This window comes from Buteo buteo, chromosome 2, assembly GCF_964188355.1.
Source record: "Buteo buteo chromosome 2, bButBut1.hap1.1, whole genome shotgun sequence".
In the NCBI taxonomy this organism is placed as follows: domain Eukaryota; kingdom Metazoa; phylum Chordata; class Aves; order Accipitriformes; family Accipitridae; genus Buteo; species Buteo buteo.
Window position 1 is genome coordinate 23,506,700 of NC_134172.1, and position 14,726 is coordinate 23,521,425.

Consider the following 14,726-nt stretch of genomic DNA (forward strand, 5'->3'; position numbering starts at 1 on the left):
ATGCTGTCTTTCTAGAAGCAATAGGTGGTAAAACAGACAGTACAACCTCTAGTTTGGAAAGTTAGTTTTTGCATTCCCCTTTATGTAAAAAATATATTTTAATAATTTAGAAGCATTTCTGACAATTTTTTTATATGGTAGCTACCTGAACTCAATTACCAAATGCAAGTAGTCACAAGTGAAGGTTTTGGGATTCCAATTAACTGAGATGTAAATTTCTATATGAAACTAAATGATCCAGCAATGGCTTTTGTAGGCTGTTTTTCATTTACAGAACTTAAGTGAAAAGGATCACAGATGGGAGAGTGGTTACAAAAATTGTGTGTCTCAGAAGTGTCCTGATATTTATGCTGTAATATGTGTTCTCAAGATAGATTTATTCATAGATCTAAGTAGGCTGCAACACCCTTCTTCCAGTAGTACTCTGTACTACAGACATGGTGTAGGGAAACAGCTATCTCCTCTCCTTAGACCATCCCTGCCCCACAGTCCATTGTGTAGCTGCATCTAGATTTCTTGGTAATGTTCTGTAATTTTTTTTTAATTGCCAATTTTATATTTCTGTTTGCTGAGCAATGTAGATTAGGGACCCTCATGCAGTTCTCACAGGGACAGTGCTGGGCATCATGAGGACAGCAAAGTTTCAAGGAGTGAAGTGCAGTTTTGAGAATATTTGACCCATATTCAGTTTTGGGGGCTGTGGGGGCTGTTGTTATGTATCTATAATTAAAAAAATTACAACTGTGGACATATTAAACTGTTCTGGCAACTTTCCTTGTGCAATCAAAATTGACGTAAAAGGTTCTCCAATTCATCATTTGCCTCAACTATTGCTCTTTGTTTTAACTATTGTTAATGATTGTTCCTTGCTGAGGTGTAACAGTGTCTTACTGGCTAATGGGCTGATTTTGATTTTGTCCACAGTAAATATTTGAAGCCTGTATAGTTAACAGTGTAAGCAAAATCAGACTCTACACATTAATAGGGGGAAAAAATAAGATCATAAATCTTTCCATGGCTCATTCATGGCTTCTATTTTGATCTTAGAAGCATATTCAGTTAAAATGTCATTATTTTCAAAGATTAGTGATGAAAACCACATGTATGCAGATGTTAATAATTAGATGCCATTTTTTTATATTCAGCATTTAACCATTTTATATTTAAAACATAAATTAAAAGTATCTGTATAATTTTGTTAGAATCCCAGTAGCAACTTCTTTTGATTCTTGATTGTATTTGTTTCACATGATATAAAGAGAGAGTTTTGGATTTTCCTGTTGAAAAAGATTGTCCTTTTTATTTCAAGTTTCCTTTAAATATGTGATCTGAGAATTCTTTGGATGCCACCTGCTACCAACATTTTTCTGTTGGCATTTGATTTTAGCTGTTAAAACTCATGAGCAATGGTGTAATCTAAGTAACAGGTCTAGTAGCATTATTGTGCACAAAAGCAAATAAGCTGTGAACACAGAAGAAATGAAAACTCCATTTTGTGATGAAATTTTTATCTTTTTCCTACTAACAACTATACACCACCTTCAACTTCCTTTTTCTTTCATAGCCTATATCCAGGTACTGTGTCTTTTTTCTCATTAAGCAAATCACAAGGTTGAGATGTGAATGTAGTAATTTTTTCTGTAGATATCTAAGTAAGCAAAATTGAGCTCTTGGGTTTTTTTTTTTTTGATCATTCAGCCAACAGAAAAATTTAAAAATTAACTTGCAACGTGATAGACCCAGCCAGCTTAACTTTTACCCTGAGACAAAGCAGTACAGTTAAATGGGTGACTGGATAGAATGCTGTTTATATAACTTCACTTACAACACTGAGAAGAGAGAACAGCTCACATATGTTAGCAGCTGACAAACAGATCAGTAAGTTTACTTTCAGGTACTTTCATAAACCAGGAACTTTGCATCTATATGGTGGATGGATTTTGAGCTCCAGAGATGGTAATTGTCTCCCTATGCCCATTGCTTTTGCTGGCCGATTGGAAATATTGATTTTACTTTGTTTACAAGTCTAATATTATCTAAACTAGCTAAGACATGGTATGCTCCTAAAATCGCAAGTGCCATGTTTCAGGGCTTAGTAAGTTATGTTTCACTAAGTGGGTTTATGCTAATACAGTTTATTCTGTGTTTGCAATGACTAGAACATCATATTTACTCAGTTGCTGTTATCTCAGCCACAAAGTGGTAACTCAGTAAGTCTTGGCAATGCACTCACTTGCAGTCACGTTACTAAACCTCAAGGTTTCTACTGATGGCTGGCACAAGCCATAACTGTACACTGCAGTCAATATCGGAGATTTCTGTGAGGCTGCACTTGTGAAGCAACTAGCAAATACATCACAAACCTCTTCTTTACTTTGTGAAATGTACTGGCTGTTTCAAGCATATTTAGTGAAAAATTACACCCCATTTTTAGTCTTGTCTTAGGATATTCATGCTCTGGTGATTAATCGGTAAGTAGGGATGACACCCATGAGGGATGATTATGTCTAAAGATAAAATGTCATTTGTCTCGCATACTTTTACATTTTCACACTCCTGTTTTACATGGTACTCACGCACCAAGTATAAAACTGGAGTTGCACTTTACTTCAGAAGCATGTTAGCCTATAGGACCCTCAGATCAGCTCTTCTTACTTTGTAGCTTCTTTCATTTCCTTTAATTTCCTTACCTTTCATGAGAAATGATGCCAGGTGATTTTTTTCAACCCTCATTTTTCAAGGAAGACTTGTGCTGACAAAAAGATGGGCCATATATTGTGGCAGAAAATGTGTGTGGAGGGGCTCTTAATTCTTAACAGGAAATTCAGCAGCTCTTGGCACTTGCTGGCTTTTGTTGGCTAAAATACGCCCACTGCACATATCATCCTGTGACAGCATCATTTGGAAATAGGTCAGTTTGCCAAGTATATAATGGTTCTTAATCTCTGACTGCCGTACTAACTTTCTGAAAGTTAAGTTAGTAAGCTGAATTTTGGCTTTGATTCTATATATACTCAGAAGGTGCCATTAAATTCTCCGTGGGGTGTCACGATAGTGTTGAAAAGCAGTTGAAGAACTTGCTCAAACAGTAAAGGGTAATGGCAACCTCATCTCCTCAAAGGGCTTAACTAAATGTTTTACTTTTTATTCATGCCTTTAGTCAACTTTCAAAGTGACCTTTATGTTGTAAGCATATTCTCAGAGGGTCTTCTCTGTCTAGGGTACTGACAAAGAAATGATGGATTGTATGATTTAGTGGGTACAATGTACTTAGACAAGTGCAGACAGACATAAATGTTTGAAAGAAAACAGTGAATTAAGCTCCTGTGAAGAATGGAAATCCTGTGATGCTCATCAGGATCACTGTAAGATAATTAGTGATTTCATTAATATGAGGTGAAGCCGAGACGTGCAATTGGTACCAGTGGGTGGGTTTGCTTGCTGGCATTTACAGCAAGTCAATCGGGAAAGCTGCTCTTTGGGTACATTTCTGGGATTAATCATGTGCTCTTGATCAATCTTCATGTGAAACTTGCTCTTTACCTGTGTGTTCTTGTAACAGAAAGGGTAGTGATTTTGCTTTTATCACAGCAGAGTCTATTGCAGTCATCATCACCTGATAGTGTAATCTCAGCTAAAACAAAATAATTTGCTGGGTCCTGAGTGCTTAGAATAGCATTCAGACTTCTAGCATTTTTAAGCTGCCGTTGAACCCAGCAGTCACATTTTAACACTTTATTTAATGATTGCTGTGTCCCTGTTTGACCTCCTTATTCCAGTGAGGCAGAATTATGATAGAACAGTCACCGTTTATTAAGTTTCTAGAAAGCAGGTTTTTCCACACAAGGCAGTCAATTTGGAGTCAAGAGTCTCAACAAGATGTTTTGTGAAAGGAAGTTGCACTTTTCACATTTTCATCAGGAAAGGCAGTAGAAGAGCAAGCCATTTTAAAGACTGACACGTTAACTCTTAGCAGAGGAAGTGGTTTGATAAATGCTATGCTGAGCATATATCGTTTGGCAGCATTGGAACATAGGTTTCCCTGGGCAGGCTGCTCTGTGCTAAGCATTGTAATTGAAAACTTCATTTCATCGGCAGTGACAGTCTGGAAAAATCCACTCTTGATTCAGTCCTCTATTTAGAGACAATCTCCCCAGCTTTCTTCTTGAGAATGAATTGTTGTACTGGACCCCCACTATTATGTAGCAGCTGCTTCCAGGGCAGCAGACACTGGTCATGAAGTAAGAGATTCTTCTTCTGGGTTATATTAATGAAGAGTATTTCAGCATTTATTTTTAACAACTAGAGGAGACTGGCAAGATACTCAGAGTAATGCACTGGAATACAGATAGTATCTTGAAATAACTCCTGTTCTTATTCCACAGTTGTTAAACCTGTTTTATTTCAGCTGTGTGATTGGGGCTGTCCAAGACCTAAAAGTGATGATCAGTAAAACTACCTATCATGGAGTGGAAAAGAGGTCAAACAAGTGAAACATCCAGGTGTTGGTGGTTGGGAAGCATGCTGGGAAAGTGGGAATTGCCAGCAGTTGAGGTGGAGGCATCAGCAGGTTGAACTGATAGGAGGAGAGATTGTGCTGGAATGGTGTTACTTGTGCAGCATGGTCATGGACCTGCAAGAATTCAATTTTTTTGTTAGCACAAAAAGCAGGAGTATTTAAGTGACATTTGCTGATGACACAAAGCTAGCAGCACAGAAGACAATCAGCGCACCACACAGCAAGAATTAGCAAATGAAGAGGAAGGCTTGGGTGTATTAGTTGCAGGTTTTCTGTGAGCCACCAGTGTGACATGCCAGAGTGGGGGAAGAGACAGAGAAGCACAATCTCCAGAGCTGGGTTAAGAGAGCAGAAATTTTCTAGTACAGAAAAGGAAATATTACACAGTTCTGGTCATCATGTTCAAGAAAGATGAATTCAGGCAGGAACAGGCAAAGTGAGGAAGGATAATGGGATGATAAAAGGAATGAAGAGCCAAGAGGAGATTTAAAAGGTATTTTGTTTATTTAGCAAAGCAAAGACTGATAGCAGAGATCATTGCTGTCATTGGGAGGGAGAGGGGGAGGAAGAGACTTCATTTAAGGCATAAAAAAAATGGTGGACATAAGAAAAAATACAAATAAGCTGGTCAGGTGTATATTTAAAGGAAGGTCTCTAATTATTAAGGGAGCAAGGTAATAACCTTCTGATAGAAATAGCCTTCTGACAGAAGAAGTGAAGGCCAAAATCTTGTTTGTTTCAAAGTAAGCACTGATCAATTTGAGCAGGAGTATATGACATGATTGCTTGTGGCAGAGGACAGCATGTCTGTGATGCAGGCAGACCTTTGTGCTCTTGTATTCATGTCTCCTGATTTTTTGAGTGAAAAATTCCGATGATCACCCCCATCATATATTAAAGTAACTGCACAGTGCAATTGACATTAAGCTAAGGAAGACAAAGCTCTTTTGTCTGTTAATATAAATAAGGCAAAAGATTATTTTGCATATTCATGCATCTAATAACTTATGTAAATAAACGTGCATGACAGTTTTGTGCAATAGTTTAAAATTACTAAATTTTTTAAATAACATAATAATTACTTGTTATTATATAAATAACATATTCATTAGGAAAAATTCATTTGGGCTTATAAAAATCTTCATAATATTCCTTTCTCCACCTAGACTGAAGACATGCATAGAGAGAATGCTTCTCTTTGGCTGTCTCTAAGTAAAATTAAATAACTTGCATTATCCAGCCATCTAATCTTTTAACAATATCAAAAAGAACCAAATTGAGCACAGTATGATCTCAGCAGTAATTTCTGCTGGTGAGTATTCTTGATGCTCTGGGGGAAATGAAGACCACAGAGAGGAACACAGATCAATTGCTTTAACCATCTAACGTAGATTTGATTCAAAGGAGTATGGTTAGATGCCTCAGCTGTTTGTATGACGCACAGAGGTCAATGCAGATTTAAAGAACTTGGACAGCGTGAGTCTATCCTCTGACTACCCTAGAAAAATAGGCCATAATAAATGCTATTCTTCTTCTATACTTTTTCTTTTGTTTTGTCACTAGTATTCTTTGGTAATTTGTGGAATAGAAGACTTCATGCATTAGTTTTCTCTTAGGCTCAGCTCTACAAGTATTTATACTTCTAGAACAGGTATTCTCATTGTTCCTAGAGGGATTGCTCTTGTGCATGTGCTCATAGGATGAACCTTTAGTAAGTACTTCTTTTCCTTTCTCATTTGCACAGTGTGGTTGTCCTGGGCCCTGTACAAGAAATAAGATGGTGTTATGTGTCCAACAGTCCATTGCTGGAGCTCACTTCTATATCTCAGTGACTTTTTAGCCTGGCATCTTTACCATTTGGCCACTGACGTAGATGCACTATCTGTGCCAGTGGTAGCTGTGACCTCATGTAATTTAGGGTGGTTTCAAAGACTGGGTAAAAATAGTGGAAAAGAGATGACCTCAGTGATCTACCTTAGGTGAGATTCTCTGAGATACCGCATCTCCCGTGAAGATGAGCTCACGGCAAATTAAGCTTCCCTCGAAGGATGGCAGGAAGCAAGATCCATCATAGCTAAGAAATAAACAATTGTTAACAATTCTGGTTCACGCATTTCGATCACGTACCAGTAAAAGATTTTAATTAACCAATAAAAATCTTTTATCAGCCTGATGTAGGGAAATATAAAAGTGTCATTTACGTTTGGTTCTGTTGTATCAAAGGCATGGTACTGTATATTTTATATGAAAATACTGATTCGTATTCCAACCAAATGTTGTATTTATTGGCTGTATTTTTAAAATTGATAAATATATTAGTACATTATTTCCAACAGAGAAAATAGATTACTCAGAGTCCTGACATCTTTAGACAACATTTACATGCAAATCTGTAACTCTTCCTTAAAGAAGAGCAGACTCAAACCCATGTTGAAAGATAAACAAGAAAAAACAGTATCTCTGTGTATTTGTGTTTATATATTACTAAGATGGATATGTAATAAAAACAAAGCTATCAGTGATGTATCTGACAGATATAGATACTGCACATATAAATACTGGTGTAACTACTGATACTACCATTCCCTCTGATGTGAATTTTCATATAAAGTTTAGAATATTATGCAGTAATGCATTTACGACGTCAAGGATGATAGTCCAGGGCTTAAGTCACTGGGGCAGATGTCTAGGGCTATGTTAGAAGCGGAATTGGAATGAAGAAGTGGGGAAAGTGCAGAAGCTGAGGACTTTTTGAAACCAAAGCTAGGGAAACAATGACAGCAGGATACAGGCTTTGAGTAGGGAAACAAGACAAAGTTACATCTAACTACAGGTAGGGCAAGGCAAGATCAGTAGCTGAGTTAAAAATCAGTGGTAATTACAGTAAAACCCAAAATGAGACACAGTTAGGGATGTGTCAAAGAAACTGGTGAGAAACAGAATCAAGGACCTGGCCTAGAGGACAGGTTGGGGTCTGAGCAAGCAAGCAAAGTGTGAGATGTGCAGCTGCAGGCAAGTGGCACCCTGAGCAGGAAAAATGATAGGTGGGATTGAATAAAGTATGTGCAGTGGGAAAGACGGCCAATCCAAAGTGGTATCTATCTTGTTAGGCTCCTAGTCATTGAAGAGACTGGTTGTGGCTATCTGTTTATGATAAATCCTAGAAATGAAATGGGCCCTTTTCTTAATTATGACAGATTATTAATAATGATGAAGGAAGGAAAGTCATGTTCTGTTAGACTTCTGTTCCATGTTCAGTGCAAGCAGGATGATCTTCTAGGGAAGGTGAGTTATATCTCAGTCCACTAAGTAGAAGCCTGACCAACATTTTGTTGTGAGAAATGGTTTTCAACTTCCAGGCCTGTGGACATGCACTCAGAAGGTTTGGAGACTTGACTGACAGAGTCTGGTCTCACCAAAGTTCAGTCTTAATTAAAGCTTGGTGTCAGGGACATGCCAAAAAGTGACAGAAGTGCTAGTATCCTTCCAACATCAAGGAAGGCAAATAGACTAAACTGAGTTGTTAGGACCTAGTTTACTCTGACATCAATTTTTGGTTAAATAGTGAAGAAGAGACATGGCATTCTACTAGTGAAGATTTAAAAAGGCATGAATGTGATTGAGAACTATTTCCTAAAGAAACATTATAAATTTGGTTGGTCAAGGCAACTCTACATAGAATTTTGTGAAGCATTTAGTTTGTACAGCTGCACAACATTCTCATTAGAAAATGAGCACTGTATAATTTCATTAAAACACTAAGAAGAATTAACAACTGTCTGATAGGTCTTGGGAGATAATTACCAACAAGGACATTTCTGGTGAGCTCCACAGAGATCTGACCTGGAACTGTTCAGTGTTCTTCTCAGGTATTTGGAAGCAAATATACAGTCATTTCTGACTAGAAATTTTATATGACCTGGAAGTTGGTGAAAGGCAATGGTGAAAATATGGGCTGTCCTGGATCACGTAATGAACTGTGCCTGTGCATAGTTTATTTTAAAGCAGCTCAGAGAAGAGTTAAGTATCTGTGAATGAGGTATGCAGGATATACCACACGTTGTGGTTATGATTACAGGAGGAGATAAAAAGGAGTGAATACTGCTTTCCAGAAAGCAATTGGCTCTGAAAAATGTTTTAAGAGACATCATATAATTGAAGTGCGCTGTCAGCTCGCAGTTCAGTGCTATATCTGAAAGGCCTAAAAGAAGCCTTGGATTAGTGAGTACAGGAATAGGAACTTATTATTTTCAACATCAGCTGGGGCTGATACTGAATTCAGTTCTGGTGTTTTAAAGGGATGTTAAAAATTTGTTTAAATACAGACACCTCAAAATTATTTGAGAACAAAAGTCAATCAGATTAAGAAAAGAAGGCAAGGTACAACCTTGTAAAAAGGATGCTTATTAGGGCAAGCTACCAGGGAAAGTAGCAGATTCATTTTCTCTTATCGTCCTCTGATTGCTTCAGGATACTTTCTGGGAAAATGTGTTTTGAAGCAACATCCCAATATGAAAGTTACTGTATGAACCATGATGGCTTTTAATATTTTATGCCTAGTATCCAAAGGTGATGATCTATTGCCTGATTTTAGATGTTACCAGAACTGCCACAATTTTAAGGCCTTGTATCCAATAGTGTGCTCTGCTGCTCTAGCTGCTGTGGACATGGTGGGTCCAGCTCCTCATCTCCAATGGTTTCAAGGGGTTTTCTCAACATTCCTGGGTAGTGGTGTTGCTAACCAAAGGCTAACCAAAGTGTGTCCAAAATGCATGCATTAAGAAACTTGACTGATGTTCTCTGAAGGTGCCTCACCTAATAATTTTTTTTTTTTTTTTTGGTGAGGATATTGCAGAGAACAGAATTTGGACTTTACAGTAGGTAACAAAAAGAATAGAGCATTTTAAAGAAGATCCTCAAGACTGCAACAGGGAGAATAATAAATAGGAAATGGCAGACAAAACAATACTAATTGAGAACTGATGTGGAAAACATGTTGGTAGCAGTAAGGGTTTTCTGGAAAACTTGTGTAGCTAACAGTAAGTAGTGGTAAGCCTGTTAACCCTTTGTAATCTTCAAAGTTCAGTTGATTTGCTTTCTTATTTTCTTCTTCAGATTGGTTCTTTACAACCAAACAAGAAGAGTTACTGCACACATTTGCTGGTTTTATTTGAGAGATAAATTAAAAAGTGGCGCTTTTATAATCAAGCAGAACTGTCTGCAATTTCTATTCTCTACGCAGTCATATTTGTTTTATTACATGCTGGCTTTTATTGAACTCCAGTTTTTATTTCAGTCTCGCATTATTTGAGGGTTTTGTGTGATCTTTAGCAATTTTTTTACCCTCCTGGTGAGGGCTATCAGTTAGATAGAAAAGTGTCCCTAATTTTATGATTGCCTTTATCAACTGTTTATCCAGTGGAAGGCTGAGGTGGGAATGATTCTGGTATAATTTGCTGGAGCCACTTGTAGTGCAAGCTCTGATAAACTTTTTAAAAGCCATTATTTTATTTTAGCAGGTATTACTGCCATCTGGTTTATATGCACTTTTACAGCCCCTTATACCTAAGGCACAGTGTTGGAAATGGTTATGATCAGATTTCATTTTAAATTCTTGTTATTAAAATTAACTTTTTCTTGAAAAGTATAACCTGAAAATCAGGAACTTGTACTGTATATGACACAGGTTTTCTCAGTCCTGCGTTTCAACACTTTCCTCTGTCCAAACAAGAAATGTCTTACTGTTAAAGCTGGGGATAGTCAGAGTTAGGTCCTGTTTAGGCAAGTCCTTCTGACTACAGCTTTGCAATGGCTCTTTTCTATTCTGTACCTAACCACATTAATAATTTAACCCTAAAAATCTGATATACTGAAAAACAGTTCATATCAAATATCGCAGGAAAAAATATACTATAGTTTTTTGTCTTTATTACACTTGGTTGGGAAATTGGGGAAGAAATTATAGCCTAAAGTTAAGTATGCAGGAGCATAAGCAGTAAGTAGAATTACTTAGGATACTGATCATTTCAACTGCTCTAGCTTCACCAAAGCAATAATAATAAATGCAAAGATATTAGCCCTCTTCATAGTTTTGCCAAATGGTTTAAGAAGCTGGCTCCAGTGCTAGATATAAACAGCAGCATTTATTTCAGTGAGTGGGGAACAGTGATTCCCTGAATCCTTTTTGTTATCCATAAAGCCCACTTATAAATTTATAATCTGATAGGTTTTCAATCCTACAATCATATATCATGCAAACAAAATGTTGTCACATGATGTTAAATATATGCAGAAGTAAATGGAGCAAATCCTAAACCCAGTGCTGTAAGTGTGGTTCCCCTTGACAGGAAAAGGAGGAAATTGATCTCTATTCATATGTATACCCAGATCCCTACCTCTGGCCTGCTCCAGTGTCTAGTTTTGTGAGACTTTCTGCACGTTAAATGTTTTGGGGAGTTATCCCAGGAAAGAGAGTGGGACCACAGAGTCCAGGACTCTTCAGAGATGCATTGCAAGAACCTGCTGCATGCAGAAGCCCCAGTAAGGAGATACCATAGTTTTGGAAGAATGGGATTTAGGCATGGATATATGTGTGCCAGTTTTGACTCCTAAAATACAGTGAATCTTACTTACAAAAGCAGCAACTCTGAGAAGACTGGTTTTAGTCACCTTTCAACAGGATATAATTTCCAAGCTAAATTCTGAATGTTAGTTTTGATTATTGCATTTGATATTCTGCAAATTTAGATTTACTCTAATGTTGACTTTAAAAAAAGGAAAGGTATGCAAGGACTGACAGTGATGATCTTGAATATAAATTATATCAAGCAAATTGATGCAAGATAAAATTACCAAATCAACCTTTTTTATTCTATATTTTATGGAATATCTAATGTATGTTTGGCAGTAATTTACTCTTGCACATGAATTTCTGACAGTTTCGATTCTTTGGGCTTATTAATCAATGTAGTCAGCACCAGAGCAATTTTTATGAGACTCACTAGTCATCAAAAATTTATTATCAGATAAATCAAAGAAACAACTAGCATCTTAATAGGGTGAACAAAGCACCATGTAAAAGATCATTCAAGACTACATGTTTTTGACTCTTGTGTATTGCATTTACTGCTAGGGTCAGAGGTTTTGTTTACACTTTCATTAAAATAGTCATCACTGACACAATTGTTTCCTTTTGTGCTAGGCTTTTCTTCCTTCAATTTTTTGTATATATGTATGTATATTTCATGTTAGCACCATTCTTGTAAAGCATGAAACTTGTGTATAAAATGTAATATAGAACTTTAATTAAAATCTGAAACTTTTATAGTTAGTTTAAGTAGATCATGTGCGCTTCAGGAGTAGGGTGGGATGGAAGTACATTGCGAGCAGTACCAGCGTGCCCCGAATATGCTTCAGTCTCTGATCCAGTTGCATAAGGAGCTCTGATATTCATTCCAGTTAAACCTCTAGTGTCTTATTTGATACAGTAATCTTCCCACTCTCTGAAAAGATTGCAAGTTTCTTGTTTGTTATTTTAAGAAGAATTTCCCAGTCATGCTTCTTGTGGCTGTCGTTGTAACCAAGTAAAGCCAGAGCTTAATACTTCCAAACTCTACCTTTTTGTTAAAGCAGAATGCTTGTCTTCCCAAAACGCTCTTGCATTTAACATTTGGGGTGGTTCAGTCTCCTCCCCAGTCTGTGCACGGTCAGTGGGCTTCCCTGGCCTGGCTGGCCTGTTCGACAGCGAGGGGATGTAGCCACAGATGCGTGGTAGGAACATCCTGGTGGTGGCATGGGGAGTGTGGCTGGTGGCTTCACCTTCCCCTGATAACTGCTGTTGGCTTCCTGGCGTGAATGTGTCGGCAGGAAAATCCATGTGCAAGCTGGTAGCCCTGTCCTCAGAGGAGGGCAGGTGTTTGGGGGACGATGAAAACGGCAAATGTCATTGTTTTATGGAGCATGGCTTCATCTCAGTACTCAAACATAGGCATGTCAAGCAGTCACGAGGACGGAAGAGTCGCTTCAGGTTGTCCCTATAGTCAAGGGGGCACCTCAGGGACCAAGACAGTTCACCAAAAAACTAAGTCATGCTTTTGAGGCCCAGAGGGGAAGGCTGGGCCCTTGGCCACCACTCCACGGGTGGTACACTGCTGAAGCAATGGAGTGATGCCAGCCCTGTGTGTCCGCCCCGGGCTGTGCGTTCCCACCCGCGCGCCCAGGCCAGCACTGGCTCTTGTGTGACCATGTTTCAAGGAGGTTTGGGAAGCTGATACAGCTGGAAACTAATCACTTAATTTGGCAGTTTTAGTCTGAATTACCTCCTTGAACTCGGCGCCTGACCGCCAGCACTAGCCCTGAGGGCAGTGATGCACAGCCATAGAAGAGGTAGCCCAGCTGGCAAAAGTTTAAGTTGCAGGGGCTGCTTACATCAGCCCCTCACCAGTGTGTCCAAAGGCAGGAGGAGGAGAACCTGGATCCTTACGTGCATTTTTCACTTCATGCACCAAATGAAGCATACCTCCTGTGAAGAGAACGCGAGTGCTTTTAAGAACTTAAAAATAAAACCTCCCCAACATCAGTGAACTAACGGCAAGTCTGGATTTGTCTATGTGCAGAAAACAGGGGGAGGGAAAATATCTTGACAGCCTGTGTATATCACATGAATCTGGTGATGCTGAAAATACACGAGTCTCATTAGTGGAGTTCTTGTAGCTAGCTTTCATATGTTTTGCCTAATAAAAAAATAACTCAAGGGAGATTGAATTTATTCTGTGTTAATAACCAGAAAGGATGTTTCTGGATGGCTACCAAACGATACAGAACTGTGAACGACACAAAGGAACTCTACTATTCCCTCTTTCACCCAGTGCATGCTTTTACAGGAGAAACATATTTAACTTCAGCATTGTCTTTTTCTGTGTTTGTAGTCCCAAGTATGACTGAAAATTGGGCTGTGTATGGGATTAACAGCTTATAGAAACGCTGTTATCTTGTAGCTCTTAAAGTTTATCTCCCTGGTCTGATTCCAGTTCAAGTGAGTTATGACTGAAAATGATTGCTCTGGGTTGCTCACTTAGCAGTGTATGTAGGGTGTAAGAGAACTAGATATAGTTCTCTTATTTCTCTTATAGATATAGCTATAAAGGTGTGGTGGTTTTAAAACTAATGATAACATCCAGTAATCAATGCTAATACCTGACTGCAGCTGCACATTTTCTTTAGCTCTCTTTACCCAGCCTACCTACAGTTTCATCTGTGTGAATCTTACTTCAAGAGTAGATTTTTATCATCTTTTTATTTTTGAGACAAATCTATAATGAGACATGAAAGTTCTGAGCTGGTGTATTTGTCATTAACATGTCAAAATAACTAACCATCTCTCTGTGTACCTTTTATATGGCTGTTGCTTGGTAGCATTTGCATTCAGAATAGAAAGGACTAATCTTCTCTGGTCTTGATTTTAAGGCAGACTGGAGTTTGGACTGGTCCAGGATTAGGACAGCTTTGTGGTGGAATATACAAAACTACAGTTAATAGAGATGTTAAATATTGTGGATGAAAGCCTGTGATTTGGACAGTAGCTCAGGAGGCTTGCTTGAAATACATATGTATTTCAGAGCACTCCCAGAGTAAGTTTGGAAGCATCCATTGGATGAATAGTGAAGTGAGAGTTTTAGATCCAAGTCTTTCTATAAATTGGAGAGGTATCAGGAAGCTGACAAGGTGTAAGTTAGAATCCCAGTCCTGTGTCTGTCGCAGATTTCGTGTATAGCTTTAGTGACTTCTATACAGTGACTTCTTCTCGAGGATCTCAACACAAGGTAACTTTAGCTTAGGGCCATAAGCTCCTAAAGGTCATACCAGGCTACTGAATGCATATACAGTAGACAAAATCGTTTATCCATTTTACAGTGGAGAATATGCAGTTCAGATGGCTGGTAAGAAATTAGCCAGTCAATAGCAAACTGGTGTTAGAGTACACAGTTTCTGTTTACTCTGTTCGCTTCATTCCCACTGTAAAATCTACCTGGCCAGGCCTTCATTTTCCGTAACTTGGCTAGAAGTTTCTCAGGTGCCATAGATGGGACAAAAGCATAAAGCTCTACCCTTTCTTCAGCACACAGAGTTCAAGTGGAGTGGGTTCTTGCTCTTAAGGTCCAAGATCCTGCAGTCCCTTCCATAGGACCTACCACTGATGGAAAGGGTA

The 14,726-nt window shown here is 38.3% G+C and overlaps 1 protein-coding gene across 1 annotated transcript in view; it reads left to right on the forward strand.

Annotated features, from left to right (window-relative positions):
* Positions 1 to 14,726, forward strand: part of RSU1 (Ras suppressor protein 1) — a 112,276-nt gene that overhangs the window by 48,452 nt on the left and 49,098 nt on the right. The gene's annotated exons all lie outside the window — the stretch shown is intronic.